At 41.7% G+C, this 14,314-nt stretch overlaps 1 protein-coding gene across 7 annotated transcripts in view; it reads left to right on the forward strand.

Annotated features, from left to right (window-relative positions):
* The window catches only part of SPSB4 (splA/ryanodine receptor domain and SOCS box containing 4), a 306,597-nt gene that overhangs the window by 158,030 nt on the left and 134,253 nt on the right, over positions 1 to 14,314 (forward strand). For 2 of the 7 annotated variants that reach the window (XM_074963955.1, XM_074963958.1), the window contains exon 2: positions 3,388 to 3,438. The exons of 4 other annotated variants lie outside the window; for them this stretch is intronic. The gene's annotated coding sequence lies outside the window, so the exon portion shown is untranslated. Of the gene's footprint in view, positions 1 to 3,384; positions 3,439 to 14,314 lie in introns of all 7 variants that reach the window. One more of the 7 variants, XM_074963956.1, reaches the window with a different exon arrangement.

A 14,314-nucleotide genomic window follows, 5' to 3' on the forward strand; every position in this document is an offset into this window, starting at 1 on the left:
AATCAAAAGGAAGAGTTAACCCTTATATTTAGCCAGTTTAAACAAGAATTACATTGAAAGGGGAGAAACTCTGCCAAGCATGGAATGCTTGTCCCATGTTGTGGGTATTCAACATCCATATATGTAACTGGCTGCTGCATCATTCTGGAATAAAATGCGCAGAACCACTACAGGTGGTCAACATTCCACTTAGTGGCCTCCCCTGTACACCTCTCAAATACACAGGTCAAAACAGACTGTTTCTGTCACTCAGGAAGTATGCACATGGTTATCCTAGCTAAACTCCAAGAAGTGTATTGCTGAGTTTACAAAATGATTATATTTGGCTTCTGGCTGCTGACTTCTCAAATTATGCTTTCATAAGTGCATGGCTTGGAATTCTAGCAGACAAATTGACTGCTGCAATCCATTTGATAGTTCACTTTAGGCCAAACATCCAAAATATGTAAATTATAACAAATAGTTTTCATTTTGCCAGCATTCTTAAATTTCTCGTATCAAATATACTTCTGAATTTAACAAAGCTTACATGGCATTTTCAATCAACAAATGAGGACTGGCCATATTAATATAGACACCACTGACTCTTCCATGTGATGCAATGCTAATAACTTTTCGGCCAGTCTACACTACCACTCACATCGATATAACTTATGTCACTCAAGGAGGCGAATAAGCCATCTGCCTGAGTGAGGTAAGTTATACCGACCTAAGCACCAGTGGGACAGCGTTATGTCAGTGGGGGGATTCTCCCACCAACATAGTTACCACCTCCATGAGAGGTGGTAACTGATTTATTATGCCAACAGGAGAGTTCTCTCGTCGGCATAGAGCATCTCCACTGGACGTGCTCCAATGGAGCTGCTGTGCCACTGTAGGTCTTCTAGTGTGGACTAGTTCTTCGTGGTGCATTCTTCCCAAGTGTCTGGCATCTTGAAGCTGGAGGCCATCCAAAACCTGCAAATATTTCTGCATATGAAGGTTCTGCTTTGGAATAGACACATTTAAGGATGTGCAGAACAGAATTTTCAGCTCATGAGTCATCCCTGTAGCAGCAGCAGAGCAGCCAAAGTGGACGAGAGGTGACTGGAGGGAAGGAAGACTCTCATCAAGGTGAAAGAGCATTTAAGGTTCCGAAAGAGTTTTCCTAAAAACTTACTGTTTACTGTTGCTTTTATTGGGAATGATCTTGTATGGCAGCAACCCTGTGAACAATAAAATGGAATAAATGCACCACTGTATCAGGAGAATAATCTGGAAGTCCCAACAATGCATAGCCTATAAATCGGCTGTGTGTGGAGTGGGAGGATTGAAACAGCGAAGCAGAAGAGAACATACACAATGTCTGCTTTTGTGGGCTACAATGGTGTTGTATAAATCTAAAACAGATTTCCTAAGAAGCAAACTTTATTTTTACTTTGTGAATATTTATTCGTTCTTTTTAAGTCACTGAATTTAAAATATAAACATCTTGGGTGGGAATTTGTGCTTAATTGTCCAGATTTATATATTTTACTGGTAATTCCTGCCTCCCAAACGGTTATGACTTTTTGTGATTTGTTGTTTTGTTGTTTTTTTTCCAAGAGAACTATGGCAGTTATCAACAATATTATGCCTGTTTCAGTAAGCATCTGTTAATTCAGGTTAATATGCTGTGTTCTGGGTGATGCCCTAATATATGTTAGTTTAATTAAAAAATAGCATGTATACTATGAAGATGTTATGTGAATTTGTTAAAGCAGTCTTAAGCCTTGACCCCATATTAAGTACATTAGGCTTATGTAGCACCCTTAAGAGTTAAGGTTGAAACTGAACCCTTGACTCGCAGTGGCATTGTCTAGGTGTTGCAACTTATTTGCTCCCATGCTGAAAAAAGGATCTTACTCAGCTGAAAACTGTTAAATATTAATAATGTCACCATCTGCTTGATTGTTTTGTCTTCAGCATTTTTATTGAGATTTAGTATGGAAAGAGATTTACTTGTTTTTGTGGTTTTTTTTTTTTTTTCCCTTCAGAGAAGGAAAGAAAGCAACATTGTGGAATTGAAAATCCATCTGGTGAATTTAGCAACTAGAATTTACTCTTCTTGGGATAGATTGCTGGGTGCTGAGCACTTGTTGAAGTGTTCAGTGTCATTACTTAGGTTGACATCAGTAGAAGTCTTGCCTTTGACTATAATAGCAGCAGACATAGGCCCTAATGCGAGCGTTAACAATTACTCTGTCTTGACTAATCTAGTTCTGGGTGGGTAGCCTTTCTCTAGATTCAGCTGAATCTTGTATGTACCTAGTGGGCACTTCAAAAACCATTGTGGTTCATTCATGGGTACACTCTTCAAACTTGCACAAAAGCATGGTGGTCTCCTTTCTAGAAATGCCTGAGTCTGAATCTTCAGTGTAATACTTCCTGAAGCATGACACAAGTATATTTAATGAGTTTTAGGATGTTTTAGTGTTCAGAACCCACTAACTTTTTTCATACTTCCGGCATAACCATGTGGGCTTAAAGAAGCCAAAAAAGTCTTTCAGCCATTGTACTGCTGAAAGCTGTTGACACAAGTAAAAGGTAATGGAAGTTCTTTGAATATAAAGAGTACATGGTCTCAGTGGGATATGGTTTTTAACTTTTTATAACTCTGACACTTCTAATCAACCTCATCTTGAGTGCACTACCATACTTCACCCACACAGTAGCAGCTAGGGGATACAGTAGTCCCTTAATTTCTGACACAGTCAACATTTGGGAAATATTTAACTTGACAGTCTTTCACTTGAATGAGACTATTGATCGTTCACTAATAAAAATTGTCCTTGTTATCAAAGAGCACTGCAGCATCTAAACAAGGTAAAGAAGGCTGGTTTTCTGCAGCTTTAAGAGCTTGCAGCTTTTCCTGCTGAGCGCAGGCAGTTTAGATGCAGTTCCTGATGTTTAAAATTATTACAGTTTAAATATTAAAACTTAAAATAAGAGAACTCCCATTGCTTTCAGTGGGAGCAGGTAGACCAATGCTGAATGACATAAGTGAGATTTTCCAAAAAAGTGAAGTGTTCCTACTATAAATTTGCAGTAATCTCTGAAAAGCAAAATTACATGTTAAGATGGAAGGACAATTCAGCAAGTGTGTGGAAATCTATCAAGACTGTGCATAGCCTTTTATACTTGTTGGAGCACATATTGTCTCCTATCCAATGAGATTTAAATGCAAGAAGTTTTATTAAAATACTTAGCTACACGAGAAGTTTGGTAACTAATACATCTTTTTAAACAAGATATTTTTACATGTGTACAGAGGACTATCTTAGACTTCATATATGAAAAATTCTCAGAATATGTTTTAATAGTTTTGTCAGTAAACATGTACTATATTTTTTTCTTTTCAACCAGCAGCAAATCAATCCATGGGTGCAAATCTGGGGAGGAGACAGTTTAACTACAAAGGTAAATTAAGCTGCAGATGTAGATAGCATACCTCTGTCAGCAATTTTTTGTAAAAACTGGGGACTGAAAATAAGGTTATAATGGAAATGATGCAACCTTAACTACAGCAGTTTCTGTCTGGTACTTGCTATAATGCTGAATACGTATTCTTGTTATTTGATAGCAATTACTATTGATGTGGTAACAATCTCTTTCCCATTATCTTCATTTTGTATAGCAATTGTGTTACTATAGATTCAGTGGTATGGGAGGAAGCACTTGAAATTGCTGTCTTGAATTAATGCCTTAGGATGCTGCAGTCTTTTTTTATTTTTTTTCTTTCAGTGAGCCATTTACAGCATCAATAATTGGTTTGCATTTCCTACCTTAAACCCCATAGCAGGAATCAACAGTTTAATTATGTCCACTCAGATGCATCTCTCTCCAGCAATGCTAAATGATTGCCAATATTGGTTTTTTTTAATGATTTCATTTTTTTTATTTAACACGCGACCTACAAAAGCCAAATTTGGCTGGTGGAGGACGGTGGATAAAGAAAAATCAAGCTAAATGATAGTTATACTCCAGTGACATCCCTATCGTCAATGAACTATCAATATTTCTATTCTAAGCCTGTGCCCTAAGATGTTGAGGCTGAATCGAAGGAGCTTTTCACAATTATTGCCTGCAAAGGATAGCGCTAGAAATCCTTGCTGTCTACGCAAGCCGTCCATATCTTTTATTCCTAGATTTTGGCTACCAGTATTTCTGTGAAATAGCTTGGAAGTGGGGGAGCTAATGAGACATGGTTCTAGCTCTGTGAGCAAAAGAAAGCGTATGGGTGTGCCCCTCTGACTGCAGCATGGGGTGCCTGGCAGGATCACTTTCATGGCAATGCTCAGAATGCTTTGTTAACTCACATGGTTGGTCCGTACCACGGTTGAACTCTTATGCCAAGGAAACCCAAAATGTTTGGGCCCATATGTGCATGCCAGCTTGCTTTTTTCCTTGTTGTTCCAGATCAGGAATTTACCAAGAGAGAAACATTGGTTTAGTTAAGTAATTAAAAGTCAGCCTGGGGCTGTCTGTCTTCTTACAAATGTATGTAAAGTCAGTTAAACTATTCCCAGGTGAGCGGCGAGCAAAAGTTCTCTGTACTACCTGGGCTAGCTGGGAAAACAATGGTTAAGAGAGAACATAATGAGGAATGATAGACACAGAGAAAGAAAAAGACTGATGGAATGGAGGGCAGGTGTGCCACTAGTGCAGTGGCATCACATGTTAGGCTGGAACAGCTTTTTCCCTTTAGGACAGCAAAGGCTAGAAGCCCTGTAGATAGAGCATAACCACCCTTGGGGGGAGGGGAGCAAGTGCCTCTTATTACTTCCTGTCTGTGTCTTCTGCCTGACTAAAGGAACAATGCTCATGAACAAGGAGGGAGCCATCTCCAACTGTCCTGGCTGGGGAGAATGCAGCTGCAGCTTAGTGATGGAGAATGTGTATTATGCCACCCTCGAAAGGAGACCAGGAGATGCTCAGGACAAACGCTTGGGGCAAAGAATGGATGAGATGGCTGGTGGCTGAGGGAATTGCATGAAATCCCAAATGGAGCAGGAGAGGGAAAGAGACTCGGAGAAAAGAGGAATGAAGTAAAAGAAATTAAGAAAAGCTAAGGGTTCATCTATACTGCAATAAAAGATCCATGACTGGTCTGGGTCATCTGACTTGGGCTTGTGAGGTTTGAGCTGTGAGGCTAAAAATTGCATTGTATACATATCTAAGAGCCTGAGCCCAAACATCTATGCTTCTACTATTAATCCTGCAAGCCTGAATCAATGGATCACAATGGTCCCTTCTGGTCTTAAAGCCTTTGAGACCCCAGCTCTGAGGCTTGGTGCTTTGGGTTTTTTATTGCAGTGTAGACATACCCTATTTGTTTCATGTGCAGGTACTTCTGTGATTGGGGGACGAAAGAAACCCACATTCAAGAATTGGAGGGGTAGCCGTGTTAGTCTATATTGACAAAAACAACAAGGAGTCTGGTGGCACCTTGAAGACTAACAGATTTATTTGGGCATAAGCTTTCATGGGTGTGTAAACCCACTTCTTCAGATGCATGGAGTGAAAATTACAAATGCAGGCGTAAATATACTGACACACGAAGAGAATGGAGTTATCTTACAAGTGGAGAGCCAGTGCTGACAAGGCCAGTATAGTCAGGGTGGATGTGAAATGGGTTTGGGAATCTCCTATTACCCGTTATTCTCTTGCTTCTACCAAATTCTGTATCCTCACTGGTTGAGCCAATTGTGGCACATAAGAAGAATGGTGTATACTTCCCAAGGAAAAACAAATTTGTGTAATGAGCGTTGGGTAGGTGGGTGTTCCTCCCCACCTGCCCCCACCCCCGATCTTGCCTTTTTTTCATTTTTTCCAGAGAAAATGACTGGCAAGAAAGAGGAGGAGACTGAAATTCCACGTGCCTTCAGCATTGGTTCCGGATAGTTCATTCTCATGTCCGTTCCTGGATTTATTATTTGTTGTATATGTTTCACTGGTTGGCTTTAGCTATATGCCATATTTAGTGGTTTTTCTGTGTGGTGTATATGTAACCCCTCTAATACTTGTAATGTACGTTTGACCCGTCCTTTGGAAGAAAGCTTGAACGATATTTCCTCTTGCATGCTGCACCCTTTTCCCATTCTTGGGGGAAAAACCAAGTTTTTGTTTCTGTATAGAGGCTGCTGATATTTTTATACATTTATACGAGTGGTAAGAAGATCTAAAGGTATGTTAAATGTGTAAAGGATATAAACCTACATACTTCAGAACATATTCCCAAACACTGAATGCCTGGAGCTAGGAAGAAGCTTCTGTGCCATGAGCAGAATTATTATTGGGGTTTAAAGCATTCCTCTGAAATGACAGAGGATCTACTATTGCAGTTCCTATGGAATGCCAAGGCTTTCTCCTCTGTGCTCCTGCTCATGGCAATGCACAGAGGTAAAAGATCAGATGAGGAACACAGAAGTCGCTTTTGATCACAGTCTGGGTGTTAAACGTAGTATAAAAATCTGTGCAGGCTACACTGTTTATCCTCTAACCATGTGACAACAGCAGAACATGCCTTCAGAGCCATGAGGTTCTATTGCTGTAATCCCCTCCCAATGTGTCAACTCTACTGCTTGCAGGTTGCTCAGAAAACAGTGACATGTTTGAGGAATCATCATCCTATTATGTCCATCATAGATTCTCTGTGTGGGTGGCCTGCACAGGGTAGACTGCTATTTTGAAGTTTGTGCTGCCTTGTACTGATTAGTATCTGCCCACTGATATGTTGTAAGGCTCTCCCCCCATTGTGTCTTGCATTGGCAACTAACCTTGCTTTTGTGATGGGATGACCTAGTCTATCTCCACATCCATCTCTTTGTACCTTAAAACATCTCTTAATTTAATCATGGTATTTCTTGCACCCATTCTTGTGCCTCTACTTATTATCCTTTCCCTGTTTCTTTACCACCACCTTTGCTATATGTATTTGACTTTTTGATGTGGGTTTTTAGATATTTGACACCAGTCCTGTAAATGTTACTTTATGCACATGAATATTGAATGCAATGAGATTGTGCATGTGTATACAATTTGTCCATTTATAAGTTTTTGAAAGATCAGGGTCTGAATTTATAAAGAACCAAATGCTTTGGTGGACTGGTGCTATAAAAATGATTATTCTTTTAATTTATACTGCATATATGTTGAAGGAAAAGTGTGTTATTGATGTCAGCGTAGCACTCAGTTTTTAGTTAACTGATGCAAGTGTAACCCACACACCTCCTGGCACTGAGACCACTAGAGAAAGAGAACATGAGTCTGCTGTACAGCCTTGGCTAATGGGCAGTTGGCTTTTAGCTCATGTGGTAGAGGCTTATGCTTTAAGCTCCAGAGGTCCCTGGTTCTTTCCTGCCCGCTGATGACCAGGGTCTGTCAGCCTTACATGAAGAGAACAAAAAAAGCTTCTGTAAGCCTACTGAAGTGGTGTCTATTTTGTATTTTTTTCCCCATCTTATAAATATTTCTGAGTACAGGGCCTTTAACACTGTTGCTTAAGTACTGTAATGGAATAATCATATTTGGATTAAGCCGATTCATAAGTTATACAAAGTCACCGTACGGAGTTTATGGTAGACTTCAGTGTCTCCCAAGGTCAGTCTTTTATGGAGGCTTCCCATACAGTTGACTTAAATCTTCTGGAGAAGAAAGGGAATTAGCAACTTAAAGTATAATTAAAATTCTTCAACTCACAAGATAAGGAAATTCAGATGTAAACAGCAACACTGCTTCTGTAAAATGCAACAGCTTAGTTGGCTCAATTAAAGCTGAACCCAGCGATGGTGATAGTCCATTGCTGTCTTACATATTTAATTCAAGCCATTAATTATCATATTGATGCTGTGGTGTATGGGTAGCTTTTTATTATTTTAATATAATGGACTTCTTCTATTTTGGTCGTCTATGGTCTAAAGAAAATTTTATTGCAAGTAATTAGTTTTTTAAAAAAATATTTTTCATTTTAATCACTTTAATAGCTGGAAAAAAATCTGCTTCATAAGGTTTATAGCTCTATTTCTAGTGCCTTCTCTAAGTGACATTTTAATTGAATTTTTATGTTTATGTGGCTGATTCCTAGAATGCTTTTAAACTCTCATTCTCACAGGTTTCTCACCACTGTTATGCATATTCTAATCAGTTGCCTTCTTTTAGATAGTTTTTTGCCTCTTTTTTTTTTTTTTTTTTTGTGTTCTGCTTATTTTTTGATTCCAAAAACTGGAACAATTCATACAGAATAAGGAAAATAAAAGGGCTATTGGATAACAAATGTAAAAATATCCATTGGTAAATTTCATATTTAGTTTCTCCTTTGTTACTATGTAAACGCTTCAGTTATTTACTGGTGGTCGTTGTTATAGTGAATGTTGCGTAAGTGGCAAAAGCAGAAGATAACTGAAGAAAAAATATTCTTGAAATATCCTTGAAAAAAATATTCAATAAATTAATACAAGATTTGACTTCATTTATTTTATTAACTCTTTTTTTGAACAGATCACAATTAATTTTAGGGCCTAATATAATGCCAGGGGAGAAAAACACAGGAAATAAAAATAACACAAAAGATCAGAAAGAACTAAAGAATAGTACTTGGATATATTTTTCTTCCAGAACATTTTCTTAATTTCTTGCATTAAATTAAGAAGTTTAGTCTGAATAAAAAGTATAACTCCCATTTTCCATCACCTAGAATGAATTCCTCTTAAAATATTTTAGATCTCCGATACGGTATAAACCAGTCCCTTAGCACGGATCTACGCTACGAGTTTAGGTCGAATTTAGCAGCCTTAGGTCGATTTAACCCTGCACCCATCCACACGACCTGTTTTGTCGACTGTTTTGCCTGTTTTGTCGACTTAAAAGGCTCTTAAAATCTATTTCTGTACTCCTCCCTGGTGAGGGGTTTAGCGCTAAAATTGACCTCGCTGGGTCGAATTTGGGGTAGTGTGGATACAATTCAATGGTATTGGCCTTTGGGAGCTATCCTAGAGTGCTCCATTGTGACCGCTCTGGACAGCGCTCTCAACTCAGATGCACTAGCCAGATAGACAGGAAAAGCCCCAGAAACTTTGGAATTTCATTGCCTGTTTGGCCAGCATGGTGAGCTGATCAGTACAGGTGACCATGCAGAGCTCATCAGCACAGGTGACCATGGAGACCCAGAATCACAAAAGAGCTCCAGCATGGACCGAACGGGAGGTACTGGATCTGATCGGTATGTGGGGAGAAGAATCTGTGCAGGCAGAACTCCAAAAGATGAAATGCCAATATATTTGCCAAAATCTCCAAGGGCATGATGGACAGAGGCTACAACAGGGACACACAGCAGTGCCGCGTGAAAGTTAAGGAGCTGAGGCAAGCCTACCAAAAAACAAAGGATGCAAACGGTCGCTCTGGGTGAGAGCCCCATACATGCAGCTTCTGTGATGAGCTGCATGCAATTCTGGGGAGGGCCCTACCACTACCCCACCACTGTCCGTGGACACCTGCAAGGGGGGAGTCTCACGCAACAGGGATGAGAATTTTGTGGATGAGGAGGAGGAGATTGAGGATAGGGCACAGCAGGCAAGCAGAGAATCCCTTCTCCCTGGCAGCCAGGAACTGTTGTTCACTCTGGAGCCAATACCCTCCAAAGGCAGGCTCCTGGATCATGAAGCCGGAGAAGACACCTCTGGTGAATGTACCTGTGTAAATATAATACAGGGTTTAAAAGCAAGCGTGTTTAATGATTGATTTGCCATGAAGACTTGGGATGCATCTGTGGCCAGTATAGCTACTAGAAAAGTCGGTTAACATGTCTGGGAATGGAGCTGAATCCTCCAGGGACATCTCCATGAAGCTCTCCTGGAGCTACTCTAAAAGCCTTTGCAGAAGGTTTCTGGGGAGGGCAGCCTTATTCCATCCTCCATGGTAGGACACTTTACCATGACAAGGGCACATTCAGAGGTGCCCGTTCCTGCTGGGCTGTTTGCCTTTGGTTGAAAAGAAATCATCCCCGCTGTTAGCCATGCGGTGGGGGGAGGCCTGTTCATGCTGAGCTGTTTGTTTGGCTGACAGGGATCTTCCCTGATATTAGCCACGTGGTGGGGGTGTGTGTGTGTGTGTGGGGGGGGGGGGGATGTTTGGGTTGTGCTGCACATTCACCCTAAAACCACAGCCCCTCCTTTTAAATGGCCAACCCAACCGGCTTTGCTTGGTATGGGAAAGGAGGATGCTGCTGTTTGAAACGATTCCCACATGTTATGAAGGTTGAAGAAGCCGAAACTCTGACTTACCATGGCTGCCTGCAAGCTGAATTCTGTTGCCCAGCCGAGCATATGTGATATCTCACACCAAACCAGTAGGCAAAATGCGACCTTTTACCAAAAGCACATGTGCTATGTAATGTGAATCACTTGATTTCAGTGTGAAATAGTCTTCCCTTTGTTCTCTAAAATGTATCTTTTTTTAAATACTACTCTCCCTTTTTTCCTCCCGCAGCTGCAAAATGTTTCTACACTCTCCCTATCCTCTCCGTCCGAGAGGCTAGCACAGATTAGAAGGCGAAAAAAATGCACTTGTGATGGCATGTTCTCAGAGCTCATGCAGTTCTCCTGTACTGAAAGAGCTCAGCAGAATGCATGGAGGCAAACAATGGCAGAGTCCAGGAAAGCATTTAAATAAATGTGATGAGAGGAGGGAGGAGAACAATGGGAGGAGGCAGGATGCAATGCTGAGGTTAATGGGGGAGCAAACTGACATGCTCAGGGATCTGGTGGAGCTGCAGGAAAGGCAGCAGGAGCACAGACCACTGCTGCAGCCCTTGTATAACTGCCTGCCCTCCTCCCCAGGTTGCATATCCTCCTCACCCAGACGTCCAAGAACACGGTGGGGGAGGCTCCGGGCACCTAGCCACTCCATCCCAGAGGATTGCCCAAGCAACAAAAGTCTGGCATTCAGTAAATTTTGAACTGTAGTGTGGCCTTGTCCTTCCCTCATCCACCACCCCTCCTGGGCTACCTTATGAGTTTTCCCCCTATTTGTGTGATGAATTAATAAAGAATGCATGATTTTGAAACAATGACTTTATTGCCTCTGAAAGCGGTGATTGAAGCGGGGAGGTCGGTTGCTTACAGGGAAGTAGAGTCAACCAAGGGGGTGGGTTTTCATCAAGGAGAAACCAACAGAACTGTCACACCGTAGCCTGGCCAGTTGTGAAACTGGTTTTCAAAGCTTCTCTGGTTTGCAGGGCGCCCAGCTGTTCTCTTCTAATCGCCCTGGTGTCTGGCTATGCGTAATCGGCCACCAGGCGATTTGCCTCAACCTCCCATCCTGCCATAAATGTCTCCCCCTTACTCTCTGATATTGTGGAGCACACAGCAAGCAGCAATAACAATGGGAATATTGGTTTCGCTGAGGTTTAACCTAGTCAGAAAACTGCGCCAGCGAGCTTTTAAATGTCCAAATGTACATTCTACCACCGTTCTGCACTTGCTCAGCTTATAGTTGAACTGCTCCTTACTACTGTTTAGGGTGCCTGTGTATGGCTTCATGAGCCATGGCATTAAGGGGTAGGTTGGGTTCCCAAGGATAACTGTAGGCATTTCAACATCCCCAATGGTTATTTTCTGGTCTGGGAAGTAAGTTCCTTCCTGCAGCTGTTCAAACAGAACAGAGTTCCTGAAGATGCAAGCGTCCTGCACCTTTCCCGGCCATCCCATGTTGATGTCAGTGAAACGTGATGGTGGTGAAAATCCACCAGATTTTGCAGCACCGTTGAAAAGTACCCCTTGCGGTTTATGTACTGGCTGCCAAGGTGGTCCGGTCCCAAGATAGGGATATGCATTCTGTCTGTCGCACCACCACAGTTAGGGAACCCCCATTGCAGGAAAGCCATCTAGTATGACCTGCACATTTCCCAGAGTTACTACCTTTGATAGCAGCAGCTCAGTGATTGCGTTGGTTGGTTGGATCACAGCAGCCCCCACGGTAGATTTACCGACTCCAAATTGGTTCCCGACTGACGGGTAGCTGTCTGGCGTTGCAAGCTTCCAGAGGGCACTCGCTTGTGAACTGTGAGGGCTGCTCTCATCTTGGTATTCTTGTGCTTCAGGGCAGGGGAAAGCAAGTCACAAAGTTCCATGAAAGTGCCCTTACGCATGCGAAAGTTTCGCAGCCACTGGGAATTATCCCAGACCTGCAACACCATGCAGTCCTACCAGTCTGTGCTTGTTTCCCAGGCCCAGTATTGGTGTTCCACGGCAGGAACCTGCCCCATTACCGCCATGATGACCAAATTGCCAGGGCCTGTGCTTTGAGAGAAGTCTGTGTCCATGTCATCACTATCGTGATCATGCTGTTGTCGCCTCCTTGCCTGCTTTTGTGGGTTCTGCACATACTGCAGGATAACGCACAAGGTGTTTACAATGCTCACAACAGCAGCGGTGATCTGAGCGGGCTCCATGCTTGCCGTGGTATGTCATCTGCAGAGCAGAGTTGCGGTGGATACCAACGGATGCCACGAGAATAGATATTTATACAGAACGACGAAAGGATCTGCGAGGTGGATTCATGGCACCAGGAGAGCAGAGTTGCAGCGGAAGTTGAAGCGGACGACAATGGTTGAGACGAGCAGCAGAGCAGAGTTACAGTGAAAGCGGTGGATGATGATAGTTAGCAGTCCTACTGCACTGTCATCTGACAGCAGTATGGCATCTGCAGGGAAAAAAGGCGGAAAACGATTGTCTGCCGTTGCTTTCACGGAGGGAGGGGCGACTGACAACATGTACCCAAAAGCACCCACCACAATGTTTTTGCCCCGTCAGGCATTGGGAGCTCAACCCAGAATTCCACTGGGCAGCGGAGACTGCGGGAATTGTGGGATAGCTACTCACAGTGCAGTGCTCCGAAAGTTGATACTAGCCACGGTACTGTGGACGCACTCTGCTGACTTAATGCGTTTAGTGGGGGGACACACAATTGACTGTATAAAATCGCTTCCTAAAAATCGACTTCTATAAATTCAACCTAATTTCGTAGTGTAGTCATACCCTAATAAAGTGTTTGTGGTAACAAGATGCACAGGTATATGCTTAACATGTGTGACACATGGCTAGCAATGCTTTCTCCTGGATTGGATCTGGACAGAAGTCATAAATCAAGCATTTCTGTTTGATCCAGCTTAATGGGGGCAGACTGTCTTATTTTATTTTATTGAAACTATAAAAGCTCCTCCTTCTGGCATCGTTGCTGAAATGATCACACTCTCCCCACTCTCGACCCCTCTGCAGTGAAGAGCAATTTTCTCTTATGTCCTATGTGAGACAGCCTTTTGCAAGGGATTGGTTCTCTCTGTGGGAGTGTATTTCCTGACTAAAAATTGCAACTTGGACTACATGAACTTCATCATTCTAAAAAGCAACCAGACACTGAATTCTGAGATATTTGCAGATATTAGGACATTACTGTGAAATCTCAGATAACACTGGCTAAATGTTGATTTAGCAATCACAGTACCACTTTTAAAATCTAAGCTTGCAGAGGAGAAGCTGTAATATCCCCATGTGGTTAGACCAAAACCAGGCAATGAGGAGGTTCACAACGTCCTCTGTGATATTTTGTAACTTAAGTACTTTCTTTGCTTGCTTCATTTAAGAAAAACCACCCAAACAAAAAAAAAAAATAACACTCAGAGAATGCTTTAGAGCAGATATGGAGAAAACTGAAAAACTTATTTTGTGACTAGTTAACTTTATATTGCTAAAAGGGGGAGCAAGCCTATTAATTTGTTTAATTTCTGGTAGATTGTTCCGGATTCTTCAAAATTACAAATATTGTCTACATAATGGCTTACTCTTTCTTTTCACCACAGTTGGACTTTTTTTATTTCCAAATCTTCTTCTCCTCTCTCCCCCACCACCCCCAAGCTATATTGGTTTGAGAGCCAACACAAAAAGTAAATGCAAGAGTGAACACCTTAAAAATATAAAGTATATTTTGGTCACTACTATGAACAATAGCTTGGGTGTAATTTTGCAGCAGACTAAATCTTGATTTAGAGGATGTTTAAAAACCAACCTGGTAATTCCATTCCACTCTGTGGAATTCATAGTTTGTGTCCAAACATGTAGGCAGGTATGGGATAATCTGCCCTCTATATTAAGTAATCTTCTAATCTCTAATAAAGATTGGTTTAAACTGTGAAGCATGAGGTTTAATATCCCTTTCAAAACTGTTGTTTGCTTAACTAACAAAACTCTGGATATTGTATCCATGTAAATGTCCAATCCCTTTTTAAATGTTGATAAATTCT

This window comes from Natator depressus, chromosome 9, assembly GCF_965152275.1.
Source record: "Natator depressus isolate rNatDep1 chromosome 9, rNatDep2.hap1, whole genome shotgun sequence".
Lineage (NCBI taxonomy): Eukaryota > Metazoa > Chordata > Testudines > Cheloniidae > Natator > Natator depressus.